At 37.7% G+C, this 21,198-nt stretch overlaps 1 pseudogene; it reads right to left on the bottom strand.

Moving 5' to 3' along the window:
• Positions 1-17,745: 17,745 nt before the first annotated feature.
• Positions 17,746-19,035, bottom strand: LOC149262577 (ubiquitin C-terminal hydrolase 13 pseudogene; annotated as a pseudogene).
• Between the last annotated feature and the right edge of the window lie 2,163 nt (positions 19,036-21,198).

Here is a 21,198-nt window from a genome sequence, read left to right as displayed (position 1 = left end):
GATCTTGGTATTCCCTAATTGGAAGAAGGAATTTCACATACATGTGGATGTCTCTTGCATTGCATTAGGTGCAGTGCTAACACAGGCTAGTGAAGGAGAAATGGACCATCCTATAGCCTTCTCTAGTAAGAAATTATCGAAGGCTAAGAAGAATTAGTCAATGACTGAGCATGAAGGAATAGCCATGGTGTACGGGTTGCAGAAGTTCATGCATTATATGTTAGGAGGGAATTTCAAAATGCACACTGATCATTTTGCCTTGAAATACCTAGTTAATAATTGTGTGTTGGGGGGAAGATCTACAAATGGTTTCTAATATTCCAGGAGTATGATTTTGAAGTAATTGTGAAGCCAGGGAGGTTGAATGCAGGACCTGATCATCTATTGCAGATCGAAACAGGAGAGGAGCCCAACAATCTGGAGGAAGGGTTTCCAGATGTGCAGCTCTTTGTGGTGCGTGTAGCGGATAATCATTTTGCAGATATTATTCACTTCTTTACTATGGGATTCCACGAGAAGGGTATACAAGTCAGCAAAAGAAGGAACTAGTAGTGTGCGTGGCTGATTTTTTAGTTATTGTGGGACATTTGAATAATATGGGTACTAATGAAATATTTTGAAGATATGTGTCATATTTTGAGAGGGATATCATTCTCACTTAAGCTCATGGAGGGGCTACGGGAGGTCATTATGTAGGAAAGGTGACTGCGCTGAAGATTTTGCGCGTAGGTCTATGGTGGCCAACGTTGCACAAGGATTCGAAGGTGTACTGTAAGGCATGCGATGCATGTTAGAGAATAGGAAAACCATTGTGAAGGGATGAATTTCCATTACAAACTCAAGTATCTTTGTAGCCATTTGAGAAATGGGTGATTGATTTTGTTGGGCCAATTCAGCCCCCAGGGAAGAAAATTGGTGTGTGCTATATCATCACCACAATGGAATATCTAACTAGATGGGAAGAAGCACAACCTGTTAAGGATTGTACAGGGGCTATGGAAGCAAATTTTTTGTTTGAATATGTCTTAACTAGATTTGGCTACCCAAAAGTGTTGATGAGTGACAGGGGTACGCACTTCTGAACGAGAAGATCATTGCCCTGACTGAAGAATTCCAAGTCTACCGTCAAAAGAGTAAACCATATCACCCATAGGGCAATGGACCTAGTTAAGCTTTCAACAAGATTTTGGAGAACGTGCTGACGAAGATCTACAACATGCAGCGAAATGACTGGGATGTGCGCATGCCCACAGTACTATGGGATTATAGGAATAATTTCAAGAAGCTAACAGGGCAAACACTGTTCAAATCAGTATGTGGGATTGATGTTGTAATGCCAATGGAGTACATTGTGCTTAGTCTAGACATAGTAGCTCTCACAGGTATGGCATATCATGAGGCCTTGGAGGAATGGCTCGTGTAGTTGATGGAGCTTGAAGAGGATCGATTTTTGGCATGATTTCATCAGCAATTACAGAAGGAACACAAAAAGGCATGGCACGATTGCCACATCAAGCTTCGTACGTTCAAGGTATACAGTCTTGTCTTGTTATACGATAGTAAATTCACCAAATTTCCAGGTAAATTTGAGATGCATTGGCTAGGTCCATATATTATGAAATAAATTAGACATGGTAGTGCATTTTAGCTCGTGAAGCTAAATGGGGAACCTTTCATGGGAAGAGTGAATGGGATCAGATTGAAGTTGCATACGGGGAATCTTGCACAAAGACTATATGGCAATAGGATAGTCTTAGTGCTCCGGTAAGTTGTAAGGGAGTGTGGGAGTATAAACTACATTGTGTAGTTTGAAGACAACGCAGCAAGTAGGCTGCATGGAAAGTGACAAAGTTACAACCTGTTAGTGTCAGTCTTTCCAGCCTTCCTCCAGTGATCAAACATGCTCTTACAAAGTGATTTTAAAGTGTCAAGGTCAAATTTTGTCATTTCAGTGAGTCTTCAAGCAAAATTTGGTCACTAGGTATTAGGTCTAGGGTTTGCTTTCACTCCTTCCAAAGTTGTCAAAATGTTGGTCCATGTCATCATTTAGCTGAGTGTACCATCATTTAAATGGTTGTCTTTATCATGTCAAGTTCCATTTGGTTATTTTACACCTTGTTCATGCTTCAATTGCGTCTAGGCAAGGTTCATTTCTCTCTCCTAGGGTTTTGAAGGCAATTTCTCTTGAATGGTCAAATCATTAGCAAAACTTGTATCCAGATGTTCATAAACCTTCCCCTATTCTTAAAGTACCTTATCAAACACTTCCCATCACTGAGATCCCCCAAATTCCTCATTTTCGCACAAACCCTAGTTTCTTGCTACAACTTGGCAATTTTCTAGGTTGGGCATGTGTTTTGCCCTTTTGGACCCCTTCCCCTCACTCAATATCTAAGATTCCACTTTCCCCTGCTTCCTAAAATCCCTCCCTACTTCCCAAAATTTCCCCAAGAATTTAGAAGCTCACTATCTCCTTCATTTTGCTTCATTTCGACAAATCTCTTGTTCCACACATCGGGGTAGGTTTTACTCAAATGATGTTTCTGAGAAATCAAAGATGAATTTAGAAACATTGAGAGAGGTTTTTTTCCACAACAGGCCAAGAAAGAAGAACCTCCTTCACATTTTACACAGGTGTCATGGTTTTAGAGAAATCTCAAAAATACAATCGCCTCGGGAGAATTGATGCACCTCTGAAGTGACCTTGGGAAAATCACGTTTTCTCCTAGCTTGGTTGGCCAAATGACTTTATTGATGATTCAAATGATAACTAGATACAAATATATTTCCAATGAGCTATCATGAGCTCAATTTGGAGTTGAGGAAGGCATTCAAACGTTGACTGCAACAGCACTCTGCCTTGAGGCAGCCTCATTTGGCACATTTTGACCAGTCTTGGGAGATTTGATTTTTGACAGAGCAAATGAACTCCAAATTGAAAAATTCGAGTTGGGTTGGAAAGCAGACTCAAAGAAATTTCCAACGAGCTATCCTACACCCATTTTGGACATCAAAAAGGCCTCCAAAAGTCGCCTGGAAAAAGGCGCGGTGCATATAAAGAGCGTGGCACACTGGGAGAAAATTTCCAGTGTAAATTTACACTGGCGTGGCGCATATAGAGTGCGCAGCGAATATAGCCTCAAGCCCTGAAACTTGCTTGGAATTTCACCAATTCACCCATACCTTGCATGAATTCGCCAGGTAGGCCCTCATTCTTGCTGTTGCTTTGAATTTGGTGATAAGTGTGAGTGGTTTTTGGGTGATAGCCGTTGAAACAAGAATCTAAACCCTCCCTTTAAAATACATTCAAAGGAAATTTGTTGTGGGGCCTTGAATTATTGCTTGGTTGCCAAGGACTCTTCCCTTCCGCATTTCCCTTTTGTTTCCTCATTTCCTACCCCCCCCCCCCCCCATCAAGCTCATTAATCCTACATCGCATTCAAATCCTAAAACCCCAAAACCCTAGCCCTTATAACAATATCTCAACCCTATACAACAATCCCAAACCCTAAACCCTATTCCTATACATAAATCCCCAAACCTCACACTCCTAAAACACAATCAAGTGACTGTCCTCACATTGCAGGCTTCAATTGATTGAACCATATCCTTACCCTCACTCCATTATACCTACTGTTTCATATTCCTCACAGCTCCTCATTTCCCTTGGCATATTTGGCACTTGGAGACAAAGACATCAAGCCTTCATTTCTCATTTTCAACAAATCAAACATACACTTTGCATAGACTTTCAACATCATGGAGGCGGGCACCGATACATCATATGACCAAGACAATGACTCTACAACTGAAACTGCATACACCAGGAGGGTACTGAGGAGGCACAAAACACATGATCGGCTCCAAGTCTTGACCGAAGCTTCTTTGGTTGAGCATGGCACTTGATGGGGGACCTACAGTCCAAATTTCAAGAAATTTGGAGAAATTTTTGACATTTTGGAATTTTTGCACTAAAAAATAGGCTTTTTCCCTATATGCGCCGCGCACCTTGCACAACGCTTAGGATTGGGAGCTCCAAATTACAAATGGCTCGCAGTTTTGGATTTTTCATGATAAATCATGATTTTTCGTACTTGGAAAAGAAATTTGGGCAAGTTTTGGGTCCCCAAAAGGTCAAAAAACATGCAAAAAATGACCTCACTGCCCCTATTTTGACACACAGGAAGCAGTCTTGGGAGAATGCACTTTTGAAGGGGCAAATGGACACCAAATTGGAAAATTCCACTTGGGTTGGAAAGTAGACAGGTAGGGCTTTCCAACAAGCCAACCTGAGCTCAATTTGGACTTCAGAAAGTGCCTCAAAATCAGCAGCAAAGTAGCGCGGCGCATATAGATTTTTTGCCCAATTTTTCATCTTTCAGCTCAAAAATTCGGCCAGTTTGACTAGTTTTGATTTGTGATGTAATTTTTGACTTCTCTTGATGTAATTGATTGAACATGATGTAATTTTGACACTTAGTTACTTGTTCTAGAAGATTCATTCACCAAAGAGTGAAAATTTAATGAATGAATCAGTTTCCTACCTTATAGAGGCAAGTTGTTTTGACTGCCTAGATTTTAGTGCTTTGTTTAGATTTGGTTGGAACAGCTCCTAGAATGATGAGCTCGACCCCTAGAAGCAATGGAAGAGGTTGGCTTGCCTATATTATGTAATTTCTAAGTCATTTTCATGGTTGGACTCTTGGGAAAAGCTTGACACTTTATTCTACATTCACTTCTGCATTTTTGGTAAAGGAAAGACCAGGGTTTTGCAGAACTGTTTGGGATCCATGTGGTTTTATGTGTTGATGGTGTGCTTATTTTAGTAATTATAAGTTGTTATGTGTATCATTTTCCTTCTCTCATCTTCTTCAATTTAACAAATGAAGTGTTAAGGTAGAATCCATAGATTGTTATGCTCTGCCTTTGAATTTGTTTGATTTTCCATGTTTTCATTTGTTTAAGGAGAATCCTTGAAAGCTTCTTGCTCTCCTTAAGTTCTCACCAGTCAGATCTACCCATTCATTCTCTTTAAAAGCATCAAGATGATTGCCTACCTTGCCCCAAGTAGACCTCTGCAAAAACTGTGTCTCATCCCCGCACCCAAAATTGCCTTTCTATTTGATTCAACAAAAGCCTCAAAAATCAACTTCAAACTCCTTGTACTTCATACCTAGCCTAAGATCAATTGCCAATTTAGTCATATCGAGCCTCATCGATTACCTTTTGCCGTGATTGGCCCGGAGAGAGCCCTCTCCTGTCCTCGTAGGGCTAGCTACGAGGCTGAGCGTGGTTTGATGTAGACCTAGAACCTTGTCTTTTTAGCCTGAGACAAATCTAGGCTCTAACATAGTGGTGACCATACTGGGGAAGATAATGGTTTGTTTTTTAATGTAATTTGTTTCATAAGCTATAGACGGAGCCTGAAGATTAGCCAAGTAGCCTTCGAAACGCTTTTGCTTTGCATTAGCGGAAGTAGATAAACGCTGCGTCAGTCAATCTCCGGTCTATCTTGTAAACGTGACATCTAACTTGTTAATTACCCCAGTACATGTATCAAGTTCAGATCTGATGGTTGATGGTGGACAACGATTAGATACTGGAAAGGCTAAAATCATTCACCTGGCAGAGCCTGAATGTGAAAGAAAAGCAATTCCTCGAATAGGCTGCAGATAAGAGTTAATTTATCAGACAAAACAAAGATACCAAAGGAAAACCTAAATTGTCACCTAACCTTACCAAACAAAGAAACTAAGAAACAGAGCACATAATAAAGAAACAATTTGATCAAGTGAATACGCAGACAAAGCAAGCATCTAAATCAAGGATATCCAAAGCAAAAAGGAAAGCAAGAAACAACCAACCAAGAGTATACAAAGCAAATAAGGAAATATCTGTTCTAATTTCTTCCAGGGTAGAGGTATATCTGTTTTAATAAAACACCCTGTAGGGTGGAACTTGGAAGTAAGTTTTGTTGTGCCCTTTCCCTGCTCTTTAAACTGATTAAAACATGGTTTTAAGGGTGAGAAGTTGTCGACACAGGTTTAACAAACGATGAGGCAATTGTGGTTCGAGTGACTTTTATGTTGTCTAATTTTTTGAATTCTGAAAGTAGTTTTTGTCACCATGTGTCCGTGTGGTCGCTAGTTCGAAAGTAGGGCTTCTAGCAAAAGGTAAATGGTGACCGATGCCATGATTAGTGAGCTTTTTGCTACCACACCATGGTAGATTTTACGTGTCAAAGCACAACATGTGATACCGTATGTCACTGTGTTCGCCAGTTTGAACCGCTAGCATCTTAACCTTTAGAGCTTCCTCGACTTAAATAGAAAGCGAACAATGAGTTTCCCCATTTCAATGTCACCCAGTGGCCCACAAATGGTACTGCCGATCTCTTCCTCTGCCGGAAAGGAAAGTTTAATCTCTACAGACTCCCAAAAACTTTAATTTCTACAGGCATTAGCAATTCTGGACACCCTATATCCCTCTTGCTGAACCATTATAGGGTTCGGTTTCAGAAGAAGGAGTGGTTCCATTATGACGTCTGTATCTCTCCCTACGTCTCTTCTCTTTGTTATTTTACGATTTGGCTTTAAATGGGTTAGGTTACATTTTGTGGAGGCCTTCCTACAGGATCATTCATATCGCATATCGCCAACTTTCCAGGTCTATACACTTTTGCCGACAACTTCAATAATGCCTGAGCATTCAAGGCCAAGATAAGGCGGTGTGCATACCCACCTCCTCCCAGAAGTGCACAAACCTCATCGCCAAACAAAGGGATATCTCCTGCTTTAAATCTGATAGACATCATTCCGAAATTACAGCTTTGGAAAAACTTCAGAGTGTTTTGTTTCATAGCAGTGAAATCAATTTTCCTTTTTCACAATAATCCTCATATTTTTCCTTTACCTTTCATGTTATTATCATATCTTGTTATCGAGTACCGTTTGTATCTTGGGTAGTTTGATAAGATTCATGGGTCAACCAGGCTTAGGTATTCTGTTCCTAGCTTTGTAAAAATTTGCAATATGTTATGCCATTCACCCTTTATTTGATTTGTCCTAAAAATGGGCAAAATTTGATATTTTGAATCCATATTACGACTGATTCGGGAGGTAACTTTAAATATAGCCAATGCATATTCAGTTCTTTTCATTTGTCATTTACAGTGGATATAAACTTTCCCATTTGTTTGAGGGTAAGTGCACATATGTATCAGAAAATACCCATTGTTGCATTTTCCAGGGGAAAAGGGTTCTAGGCTTCATATTTATCTTAACCAAGATTTTGCCATCCCATATTTTGATTTCTAAGGGTTTCCTCCAAACGCTTTTATGAAATTTATTGTTTATGTGCTATAGAATCTCCTCTGCATTACTCAGTTTATTTCATGCTTTTGTGTCTCTGCAGCTTGTCTGAATCTCTTCATTAACATTTTTGCTTTAGTTGAGAATTCTTGTTATGTTATCACTTATAACTACTTCTGTAATTCCATTCAAAATTAAATGCCATACATTTTACAATTTAGAATTTAAATGCCTTCATTATTGCCTGGGTCTCTGCCCAACGTTTAAGATGTTTACATTACAAAATCTTTTCTAAAACTTTTTGAAACGTGATTTTGACAGCTAATGAACATAATTTTTGCTGCTAAGAGTTGAGCCTTGTGACATTTTTTGAAAAAAAAAATTGAGATTACTAAATATGTTTTCTAACCACACTGGTAATCTGACAACCATCAGAAGGATACTCATGATGTCATCTACCTATATGTTTATACTGATAGGCTTTTTAGTATCAATTTTGTCAAAATATATTATGTTCAAGATATGCCTGTTTTGTTGTTTTGGTAAAGGGGAGGATTTCAGTTACTTCATTGTAAGATAGGACAATTTCAATGTTGTCAGTTCATTTATTGATTTCCTTAGTCTGACAGATTGGCAGTCTTGCTCCTCATGTTATTTCAGGGTGCTGCATTTTTTTTTAATTCAACAGGACATGTAAGGTCCAATTTTTTTTACTAATCTATTGTCCAGGACTTATTGAGGATGTGTGACTACCACATAGCTTGGTTTCCCTCTGTGGATAGATAGCATTTGAGCGATATGGTTTATAATTTTTGTTTGATTATGTGATATCATCGGATTAGGGATGGTAGTACTTTAAAGTGAAAAATGATATTCTTCCAATTTTTAATCTAATGTAGTTGACAAAGACAAGTGAAAGATGCAATGGTTGATTTCCATTTGACATGAGGGGTAGTCTTTCCAAGTTAATTTTTTTCAAAGCTACCATGGCCACGACTGGGGTCAGAGTATTATCAGTTCTATTGAAGTGGGGTCCTGTAGTGGTTTTATTAGAATTGAACTGGTATCCTGACAATATTTGCTTCGTGCAACAATGGAGACAGCTGACTAAACCGCATCTGTTTCTTTAGGATTTGAATTGTAACATCATTTTGCTTGGCATGCCTGTGAGTGCTGTAAGCAGTACCTTGCAGATTCACAACATGAATGGACAACTAAACATACAATGGTGTGTGCACTTTTTGTTGTCGTGAGTACTAAATTACATGGTGGAACATGGAGTAAAAGGGAAAGGAGAAAAATAAAAATTATTCTTGTTTTTTTTTCCTGCTAGCATGTCAGTGACTTGTGGGGATTAGCCTGTCTAAGAAACCAAACCCAAGGGCATCTAAGCTATCAAAATCACCCAGGGATTGCACATGATCTGGTTGATGCCAACTTTTGACATGACTAGATTTTAGGTGTCTCCTCCCAGCTACCGCAGAGTTTTGAACCTGAGTCACGTTACAGAATTTCTAAAATTGTCTATGGACATTTGGTAGCAGTTGTGGCAAGAAAAGGTTCAGAGGGAATTCTCGGTACTGCATTTTTCAGGCCATTTTATCTTTTCTTAAAGTAATGTAGAAGAATATAAAGTTGAAAATCCATATATTTTAAAGAAAGGTTCAAGTCTAGTCAGTGCACTGCTTTGCTTTTGTATAGTAAAAGGCTAAAAAGGGTATTGAATGCATCCCCAAGTAAGAAGCAAAGAAGGCAGAGGGACTACAGGTCACTGTATTGTTTCCTTGTTGCGCTGGGCAGTCTAGTAAGTTTTTGGAGTCCTAAAGCTTGTTTATGCACTGCTTTGCAAGATAGGCTGCTAGCTAATAGGACTTGATCTTTCTTGGCAGATACCAACACTTGGGCATAGCCAGAATTCTCTACATGTACCTTGATAACAAATAATTTTAAATTTTTAAAATAAAATTGATAGAAGCGAAAGAGAGAAAATGTCAACTTTTACTCAAATTTTTATCACTATTGTTCATTGAATCCCAGATTATTGGACAATTGAAGTTAGCACAACTTATTTATTGCATCGTAATTGAAATATATTAGCACACCATATTAAAAATTAAAATTATTAAACTAAGTCTCGGATTACTTTATGAAACTGTACAACTTAACCAAAGATGGTCAAATTTAGACTTACCAGAACCTTTAAAAATGACTGACATTGATTTGAAGGCAAATGCTTCCTCTATAAATTTTAAGCGATGAGCATCCACAACCTATCAAGAGTTGGGACAACATTTACAGTGTATACTGTTCGCATATACCACCCCTCCTAAGAGAATGACCTTGAGGCTCAACCACTGAACAAACAATTGCCTCCTTGTGGGGTGAACTGAACCCTTTGGGAAACAACCACATGATGTAGGAGGGACCTCGAGCCCAAGTCTCCACTGCCCCACTCTCAGTGTCCCAGCTCACCTCTCGTTGTTATTGACAGAAACCTTAATACAATGCAGTTGGCAGTAACTACAAACTTATGATATATGATAAATTAGCTCCATTTTCATGGATATATGATAAGATCTAAATTTATTAGAGGATGAACCGATGGGGAGCTATTTCTCTGTTGCCTATGTTAATGATTTTGTAATTGTCTAATAGTAGAGGCTAAATTTGCAATTAGACTTCTAATATTCACTCTTAAAGGTATTTTACTTGTCATCGAGGATATAAGTTTGCCCTTCAAAACAAAAAAGTGTCATATTTAAGTTATGGAAATATTATTTCTTGATAAACACAGGGTTTGGTGATTAATGTATATTTCTATCTGGCATAAGTTCATCCTTATAGTTCTCTAAGCACTAATGATATTGATGGTGGCCTTTGTGATGTTCTCTGTTTCGTATAGCTCAGATGTTATCTCTGAACTTTTGAATGATTGCAATGCTTGTAAAATTTGGAATTCTTATGGTGCCATTAGAATTTGATCTTGGACAAATTTTCATAGATGTTGAAATTAATGATATAGGATTTGGCTTTTATTTTCTTATATTGGGAATTAACCAATATATTTGGAATGGAAGTTTCTGTTCTGTTTTCCTACTGCTGTCCTACATTTTATATCTCCATTGTTCCCATAATGCACCCATTTCAATGTTCCTAAACATCACTAGTTGGGTAGAGGAGCATTTTTCTATATGTGGATCTACGAAGACCAAGTTTGTGGATTTTTCTATTTGACAAATGCTGATGCAAAAAAAAAAAAAATAATAAATAATAAATAATAATAATAATAATAAATAAAAATAAAAATCCTCTGGTGCCTAATAAGCTACTCCAAGAGTCATTCAGAAACCCTGGAATGCAGTCAATGAAACTTAAAGTTAGCCCTAACAAAAAATGTTAACGGGCTTCTTTGCCAATCCAGTCAATCTATAAATTTGATATTTGTTTTACATGCTGTAGCCGTCATTACAAAGTGGTATTAAGTTTAGATTCCATGCTATTCTTTTCCTTTATTTTTAAGAAAGGCCTGTTATTGCAACTCATTCCATAACAGTGCATCTCTATTTAGTAATAATTTTTTTGTTTGTTTGTTGGACACCCTGGAAATCTGACACTACAAAGTGATGTTTATGAAATTGGAGTAGTTCTTCTCGAGCTACTAATCGGTCGCAGACCTCTAGACTTAAACCAATCCCTGGCTAATAAGAACCTTGTATCATAGGTACATTGTTACAATTCTCTGTTTATAAGCAGTTTGTTTCCCTTCCCTGTTTGAACTGATGGAAGACATTGCCTATAGTGTCGAGAAACCCTAGATTATATGTATGCCTGTGGTGTTAGGAAAACCTAGATGGCCTAAAAGATCTTTTTATTTTGATCTTCCTATATTAACACATGTGCTCTTATAACAACTTGTGCAGACTTCCCAACCATTGGCAAGAATGTGGGTATCTAATAAGCAGAGTTACCTTTAAGCCTTGAGCATTGCCAACCCAAAATTAACATATTGAATCAGTAGATGAATGATGAATCCAATGCAGAGCATAGACACAAATTTTTAATGTATTGGAAAAAAAAAAAGTAGTCCTTGCTAATTATTGTGTAGTACTTCTTTGATTTAGGAATCTAGGATCTTTGTCATTAACAATAGCATAATCCTTCTCAATTATTTTGTTTTTGTTCATTTGATCTAGGATCTCTGCTAGTAACTTTCCTTAGTTTCCTACTCTCTGTATCCTAGCATTGCGACTAGCTAGCATAGCAAAATATCTCTCTGTCCATTCAATTTTAGATTATGTGATTTTCATTGGATGGCAATTTCTTAGGTTAGGAAGAAATTGAAGGAAAAGAGAAAGCTAAAAAAAAAAGTTATAGATTCAGGGGTGAATAAAGATTCATATAGCATAAAATCTATGTCATAGATCCTGAGGTATTAAAGAAATTATATGCATGAAACTTATACTAGCGCCTTCTAGTGGAATTGATAGTGCACTAATCTGTTGCTTGCCAATATTTTGGTTGGTACCACCTTATAGCATATCTGAGTTCAAATTCTATTTTCCATGGTGGACAGTTGAATCTGTTTCAACTCTAAATGTTATCAAGGGGTTTCACAAGGTTGTCACATGAGAATCTGTGATGCCCATTTTGACTTAGATAGCTACCCATGCTAGGGCTCTATTTTGTAGTTCCATGTTATCATTTATGAACATTATGTAATATTGATGCATTGGTTGGACACGTGAAACTACTTATATGAATCAGTTGATAGATTTTATATTAATGATAGAAATGGTTGATGTATGGACTACATGTATGACTCACTTAGTGATGGAATATCTAGTGTGTAACTTATCAAAATTACTTTGGTTCATATATAGCTCAAGTGGATTTGATTTATTTAAATGAATGACTTAGCGAGAATTCTTAGATTGACACATGGATACTAGACTTAGTAATGTGATGATTATATGTCTTGTTGTTATATAAATGCACGAAAGAGAGGCTAACCCGTAGGGGAAAAGAACTATGTGATAGCCAAGAGGGAAGGATGAGACCTTTCATGAGGAAGGTATAATGTACATTATTTTACTTCATTGGTATCTACTTGATATGCACTCTTATGACACGAAAAAAAAAATGCAAATGACAGGTGGCAAGACGACCTGACTGGATTATTCGATGACAAGTCCAACCAGCGCTGTAGTGTGGTCCGTGCTCTGAAGGAGGGGTGGAGGTGTTTCCCACCGTGTATCCTCCGAAACTTGGAATCGTGGGGAGGACAGCTGAACGCTCCCCCTAGACGTGTGATGACGATTTCCAGATTCCTGCTGGGGAAAGTTTGGTCGAGGCATTCGACGCTTCCACCATGTCGGTTTTATTAGTGGTCAGTATGGCCTTTGCCACTGATAAGGTAGCAGAGGACGGATAGGGCGGGAGCGGAAGTAGGCCAGGGTGGATAGGAAGATATAGATCAGTTGGAGACTCTTGATGGGAAGTAATGTCATTGTCTGACTTATCGAATTTTAATGCTATAACTCTCTCTGGTTTGCTATGATTTCAAACTCCTTGTATCTTTTCATTCTAACTTTGGGATGAAGTTTTCTGAAGGAGGGGTGTATGTAATGCCCCACTTAAATCTTATCCTACAAATTTTGTTAATATTTACATTATCTGAAAATATTGAGAAATATTGGTCTAATATAAATTTATGATTTCCATTATTCAAATTCCCCACTTACCTTCTCAAATTGAATATTATGTAGGATATGGTCTCCTTCCATTATTTCAAAATATATGTATTCATTTCACATTCCCCAATGTACCCTCACATTTACTTGGGAGAAGACATATTCCTCTCCATCTTATCATCAATATATATTTATTCATTTCACATTCCCCAATGTACCCTCACATTTACTAAGGAGAAGACATGGTCCTCTCCATGTAAGTACATTTCACATTCCCCAATGTACCCTCACATTTACTTGGGAGAAGACATAGTCCTCTCCATCTTATCATCAATATATATTTATTCATTTCACATTCCCCAATGTACCCTCACATTTACTAAGGAGAAGACATGGTCCTCTCCATGTAATTACACTTCACATTCCCAAATGTACTTTTCAGATTTACTTCGGAGAAGACATGATCCTTTCCCATTAAATTCTCAATTTTATATTCATGTCACAATTCCAAATATACTCCTAGCTTACTTGGGAGAAGAGAAGTCAACTAAGGATGGATGAGAAGTTAATGACATTAATGAGAGGTGGTTGAGGAAAGAGGGTATAAAAAGGGAAGGGGGAAGGAAGAAAAGGGGGTTTTTGGAGTCTTGCTTAGGATGGTGGGGGTTGGTTGTGATTGTTTGGCCTTGTTATGATTTTGGGAGACCTTGGAAACCTATGGAGGTTTCTTGGGTTTGAGAGGAGGAAAGTATCATTATCTAGTTTTGCACATTCTTCTTGAGGACACACTATATCTAGTTGGACTTGGGCACAGAGGGCTAGGGAACCTGTGGAGGTTTCCTGGGCTAGGAATTTATTTCCTAGTTGACTGGGAGGTAAATCCGGTTGGGTCGGTGATAAGGAGCGTTCAGCTGGAGCTATAAGACAAAGGTATCATCATCAACCACCAGAACAGGTATTTTTCCATGAACTACTCTTGTTAAGTTGATATCAATGGAATGCTCACCTTAATTTATGTTTCTTATGATAAAATGATAAGAAGTTAAATGTTTAAAGATATGTAAGAAGGTCAGTAAGCTCATTTTATTACTTTTAAATCAGCAGGAAAATAGATCTGTGAGTGTATAATAGATTGAGGCTCTAATAATAGGAACTAGGCCCTTACACAGAAATAAATTCCTAGCTCAGGAAACCTCCACAGGTTCCCTAGCCCTCCGTGCCCAAGTCCAGCCAGATATATTTTAACAACCAAAGAAAATAAATTTCCCATACTATGGTGCCACATGTTAGGAACAACCTTTAAGGCATTGCAATCCTTCAATCGTCATGGCAAATCTCCAGTTATAATTAGAAGTTTCCAAAGTGGATTACAAAATGGCCCAGAATTTATTATGCATTCACAAACCAACAAATTCATTTCTGCACAAACTTTTTCGTTGTACCTCAGTCTCTCAAAATATAAAAGGTCTTCTCTACTATACTATGCATGTTACGACTACATTGAAATTGGATTTATATTATGAAGAAAAGACTATTCAATCCTGTAAATTAATTTTGAAAAGAGAGATATGTGAAATCTTGCTCTGTAATTATCTTTTCATTTTGCTAGACTTTAATTTCACAAAAATTGTATATCACATTTATGTACTCTTTTCTCTGGTCTAAAGTAGGCATAACAACACAAAACTTCGTGAATCTCACTGTTAGGAAATTGCAGACTTGTGAATCTATTGTTCAACAACTAGAGAAAGGAATGGTAACATTCTCAGGATCAAATGTCAAGGACTTAGGGGAGCTTCATTTTAAATATGAAGTAGTCGATGAACATTTTGATACAAGTGCAAAGCAAAATCTCATGAAGGTGTTTTGTTTTTTTTTTTTTTTTGTTTTTTTTTTTCATTTGATTTAATCTCATTTCAAAAGAATGATATTTTTGTTAAGTTAAAGTAAGGATTGAGAGAAGCTTAAATGATAGCAACAAACATGTTTCTTAAATTATCTCCCTAGATTGATTAGGACACACTACAACCTGCAAGATTTTGTAAAGTTTAATGACATTGGCCTTCAACTCTGCCTGAAATGAACAAATTTTGGCAGTGCAACTGGACTTACTTTAAATGGCCTCTAAAGGCTGATGATTTCTTTTGATCTTAATCTTTTGCAATCAATGCACTCCATGAGATCACATTTCTTTCAAGAATTTTGTCAAACAGTGGCCTTGTAATCTCTAGTCTCCCACATCGCAATACATGTCCATGAGGGTAGTGACAACCACAATTTCACATTAAAATCTGATCCCAATTATGCAATCATGAAACCACTTCCCTTTTTAGCAAAGCTCCTAAATGGGCACATGCCAAGAGCAAAATCGCAATTGTGTTCCAGTTAGGTTTCACTCCTAGCTCCATTTGGTGATCAATCCTATAACCTCAACAACATACACAAAGATCATGGCATTCCAAAACACCACACTACATATTCATAAGAGCAACCTTTACAAAAGCATCTGACTGAAATCAATTCCTAGTTACATAACTATGAATCAATTTACCTTCTTCTAGAGTTTCTAAATGATCACAAGCTTAGAGCACACCTACCACTATAACTGAGTCCAGAACCACACCCACCAGCTACAACTGATGAAAGAATGCGAATACCTCCTTATATGATCTATGATCTCTCAGTGCATAACTGAGAAGCATTGTAGAGCATTAAACCACACTCAATTTAGATGTTTTCTCAAACATTTGGCATGAACCTCGACAGATCCAAATTTAGGATAGAAGTGATTTCATCCACCACAAAATGTTGGAATTGAACCCATTTATGCCTATATGATAATGAACTTTTTGCCCTATTTCAAAGTTGATATGTCACTACAATCCTAGTACCAATGGGAACGTAAAGTCAATTGGAAATATGTCTTCATTTTACATTTGGTACTACAGTGTAGGTGTTTGCCTGCTCAGCCAGTTTGTGGCAAACTCTCATAATTACATTCCATGGGTTCATATTTTTCCTAGAATTTTATCATAAAATAGTCGGTCATCTCCTGGACTGCCATACTTGGCATACATGCTTACGATGTTGTTATCTCAAAATGGATTTGTTAAAGGCCACTTATAACTATTTGGGTATGATGTTTTTAGCTCTCTTAGGGCGCACGGATATCGGCATAGGCTTGCAATAGAGCAGCATCAGGGTCAATTAGTAAACCTTGATAGCTCTTGTCATACAAAATATCCATATCCTCCTTTAATGAACGATCGTTGCATTTGTCATGGAGGTTGTTGTTATTGTTTCATTGTGGTTTGGGGAGAAAGGATGAGAAAGTTAAAAGTGGTGACATGCATGATACGTATGTAAGCATTCCAGTAATCTCTTAGTCCAAAATCAGCATAACGTAGGGAACATTGTGTAGATGTTGTCATTGTTAACTATAAGTATCCATTGAGATTGTGAAATCCTTCAATGAAAATTTGTTATTGGGTAGAATCATACTTGAGGAACTTAAAAACACACATGATTCAAATTGCAATGAAATAAACCCAAAATTTTGATATTCCTGAAAGGACCTTAACTGTGATGGTTTTGTAATTGGCAGTTTACAATTGAGTATTAAACCAACCAGTGTGCAAGCATTCGAGTGGTCCACTGAATTGAACCTAGAAAGTCTTATCCTACTTTGATAACATGATATAGTGAACTAATCTCCTCAAATAATATTAATGTTCCTATCCATAATTATCCAAATTGGCCAATATGCCAACTAATCTACCCTTAGTCATTCCTAAAACTAATGGTAAACCTAAAGAAGATCCCTCCAACCACATTATATCTGTAGGGGCGATATATTAACTGTTGGTTGTAGTTCTTCATGTTATACTTTAAGGGCATGATTATTGTTCGATCACTCACAATCTCAACTACATGCGTACCTAAGGCACTATTATGGATGAAATTAAGTTGATACCAATACAACTAGAAATTGGTACAGAAAAGAAAATCATGAAATATTAATTGAACCAACAAGGTCAAGGATGGCTTAGACAAAAGAAAGTGGTTCACTCTTGGAATTCTTCATTCGTAAACACTGTTAGTTGTTCAATTACCAAGCTTGTAAAATGTAAAGTAAATGTGAATACAAAGATCTTATGTTCAAATCCCCTATTATTTACCTGTGAACACCTGCTGGGGGTGGCCCTGTTCACCCAGCAGTTATAATGGTCGTTGTTATAGTGGTAGTAGTAGGGTAGGAATAGACCCCATATCACACAAGTATGAGACCGGTCCAGTTGCTGATTCATCTAATATTGCTGGCCAAGAATGGAAGTCAAATTGGAATTTCCATCTTTTTATTTGACAATGTTATGATCGTCACTACCCACAAAAGAAATATAGCAAGACACAAGTAAAGATATTAGCGTGTCCCTGGTGATATGATAACCATAGCAAGATAGGAAACAGTTTGAAACAACTTATGTTTCTTGCCAGATGTAAATATTGGATATAAAACTATACTATATAGACATACCGACAATTAAGCTAGTGTTTTGGTTTTTTTTGAAAAGTCAATTTATTCAGAGTGGCATGTTTCAAAATGCTGCAATGACTAGAGGCAACGAGGATGCTAAGAAGAACTGTGATTTATGTTCATATATGCTTAGAAAGTACTCGATCAAAGCCTGCAACATACCTGGTAGCCACGCCCACACACAATACTTCCTCACAGTTTAGTTACATGTTCACTTAACCATTGTGTCTCCCATGAAGTCATATTCAAAGCACTTCAGTTGAAGTTGTAGTATAGGAGGAAAATCAATGAAAAGAACACCCTTCTTTGCATCCTGTAGAGCATATTGCTCAGCATGATATTTATTATCCCCTTCATGGCGTTCCACTTCAACATATTTATCAAATGAAGCATAGACATCTCGACAACCTTTGACATTAAGCTGCAGATCATAAAATGACTCTTTCCTTGTTGACTTGTAATCTACATTTATGGATTCAATATAATTCATATGATGGCCCTCAAACAGTTGATGTATTGTGCCCTCAACAACTGTCCCCTTCATTTTGTCTTCTAACTTCTCAGATAACACTCTGTTCAACTCCTGAACATCATGTTGCATAAAAGAATCATATGTGTCCCACCTGAAAGATTTCGTTAACTCCTTTGTCGCAACACTGGTGTCACTATACTGGAGCTTAGAAAACAAACTCTGTAAAGCCAATGGAATTTTGCTAGATGGCATGTCATTTTCAGTTGTGGGCATATGATACATGGCCTTTCTGAAGTAAGGAATGTCATATAATGTCTGAAGAAGTGAGTTCATGTAGCATCTTGCTCCTTGATTCTTGAGCCCAACATAACCTGTTTCTTTCTTTGAGTCATAGGACCAATAATCAATTACTCTGCGAACAACAACGTCCGCTTCTATTATGAGAGTATCATTCACCAGATAACCTTTTGAATGATCATACACATCTCCAAGCGGCATAAACGATGTGAAACCCCAGTCACTCTCTCGGGCATTGAACTGATGTTGTGTAGCTTTCCGGATGGAATACTTAGGGCTAATCTGATTAACAACCGCCAAGCTAAACTGCGCATATCTGCTCCAACCATAAGGCAATGTAGCAGAATCCGCCACATCCAAGTACATCGATAAGTGATCCACATTGTTTCCCTTCGGAAATATTAGCACCCGCCATTTGTAACCTCCCACGGTGAAAACTTCTGAGTAATGCTTCTTCACATTTAACCTCGAAAAATTATCGACAGCCCAGGTAAATCGAGAGGAAGGAGGATCGTCCGGAGGTTGATTCTCCGCGGTACTAACCGTCTCTCCTTGCCCTTCCATGGGCTGAGCCCCGTCATTGAACTCGGGATGCGGGACCAGCATTTCGTCCTCTTCCTGATCTAAAGGAGGAGGGGCCATCATTGTCATTGTGTTTGAGGGTATATCTGTTGATGCAAATCGCCCTCTGCGGATGTCAACCACCTCCAATATCAAAACCACTTACCTTCAAATCCTTTCTGGATACTGGTAACTGATTTGCTTCATATTAGAGTGTTAACTAAAGATACTAGTAACTGATTTGCTTCCAAACTTTACAGTGAACATGGGTCAAAGCAAAACAGGACTGACATAAGTACAAAATTGGGATCGAAGTCAAAAGCTCTAATGCGTTCAGTTTTACACTTAAACACCTACAGTCTCTATTTCTTTGATCAAACTTGCAGGTATATATATGTATATATATAGCCTCAGAACTGTGATACTTTGCCACAAGTTCTCGTCTTTTATGGCATTATACGAGACTGCAAAATATACCTTAAATAAGGTGATTGTAATTTGATGATCGCTCTTGAGTGACTGTAATTTGACTTTAACAGAAGAGCTACTCTATATTTGCTATGTGAAACCATAAAATCGATTATCCACTGATGTATATGATGCTTCAGATCTCATAGGTGGTTCAGAATTCGGATCTCTTAAATGCTGGAAAAATTTCTTAGATGATGAGACCCTTCGTTAACTTTGTCAATGCCCTGGAGTTTGGTCGCACATAAATGTGCACAAAATTCTGAGCTTCGGATTGAGGTAGCTCAGAGGCTTTGATTCTCTTCAAGGGTAAACACAGACCTCATCTATTGTGTCCAGAACTGCACTCTCCTTACCAGGATATTCGATCATCTTTGGGCTCTAGAACTGGCCCCTCGGTTTTCTAAAATAGGGTTTTATATGATCTTTATCTTGATCCACAAGACTGCAGCCTAATCACTGTTTGCAAAAGTCCCCAGAACTGCAAGCTTCTTCATCTAGGAGCTCGGTCCAGATTTTTTTTTTTCTATAATATTATTTATTCTGTCAGGAATTTTACAGGCGCATTTAAGTTGAAGCAAAACACTAGCTCTGTCATATCCCTAGGCACTAAGCCATTGGACTGCTGTTGAAACATTTTGACATTCTAATTTTCTGGATTTTCAACTATTTAATAAGAAATTTGATTATGGAATAGCTATTTAGTGGGCTTTGGGTCCAGATTTTGAACCTGGCTCTGATACCATGTGTAAGGGCCTGGTTCCTATTATTAGAGCCTCAATCTATTATACACTCACATATCTATTTTCCTACTGATTTAAAAGTAATAAAATGAGCTTACTGACCTTCTTACATAGCTTTAAACATTTAACTTCTTATCATTTTATCATAAGCAACATAAATTAAGGTGAGCATTCCATTGATATCAACTTAACAAGAGTAGTTCATGGAAAAATACCTGTTCTGGTGGTTGATGATGATACCTTTGTCTTATAGCTCCAGCTGAACGCTCCTTATCACCGACCCAACCAGATTTACCTCCCAGCCAACTAGGAAATAAATTCCTAGCCCAGGAAACCTCCACAGGTTCCCTAGCCCTCCGTGCCCAAGTCCAACTAGATATAGTGTGTCCTCAAGAAGAATGTGCAAAACTAGATAATGATACTTTCCTCCTCTCAAACCCAAGAAACCTCCATAGGTTTCCAAGGTCTCCCAAAATCATAACAAGGCCAAACAATCACAACCAACCCCCACCATCCTAAGCAAGACTCCAAAAACCCCCTTTTCTTCCTTCCCCCTTCCCTTTTTATACCCTCTTTCCTCAACCACCTCTCATTAATGTCATTAACTTCTCATCCATCCTTAGTTGACTTCTCTTCTCCCAAGTAAGCTAGGAGTACATTTGGAATTGTGACATGAATATAAAATTGAGAATTTAATGGGAAAGGATCATGTCTTCTCCCAAGTAAATCTGAAAATTACATTTGGGAATGTGAAGTGTAATTACATGGAGAGGACCATGTCTTCTCCTTAGTAAATGTGAGGGTACATTGGGGAATGTGAAATGAATAAATATATATTGATGATAAGATGGAGAGGACTATGTCTTCTCCCAAGTAAATGTGAGGGTACATTGGGGAATGTGAAATGAATACATATATTTTGAAATAATGGAAGGAGACCATATCCTACATAATATTCAATTTGAGAAGGTAAGTGGGGAATTTGAATAATTGAAATCAGAAATTTATATTAGACCAATATTTCTCAATATTTTCAGATAATGTAAATATTAACAAAATTTGTAGGATAAGATTTAAGTGGGGCATTACACTAGCTACGAGGCTAAGCGTGGTTTGATGTAGA

Source organism: Pinus tabuliformis, chromosome 6 (genome assembly GCF_031772625.1).
Source record: "Pinus tabuliformis cultivar Carrire ecotype Pingquan chromosome 6, CPIR1, whole genome shotgun sequence".
NCBI classification, from domain to species: domain Eukaryota; kingdom Viridiplantae; phylum Streptophyta; class Pinopsida; order Pinales; family Pinaceae; genus Pinus; species Pinus tabuliformis.
The sequence above is the reverse complement of the archived record's forward strand: the minus strand, read 5'-3'. Positions and strand labels throughout refer to the sequence as shown.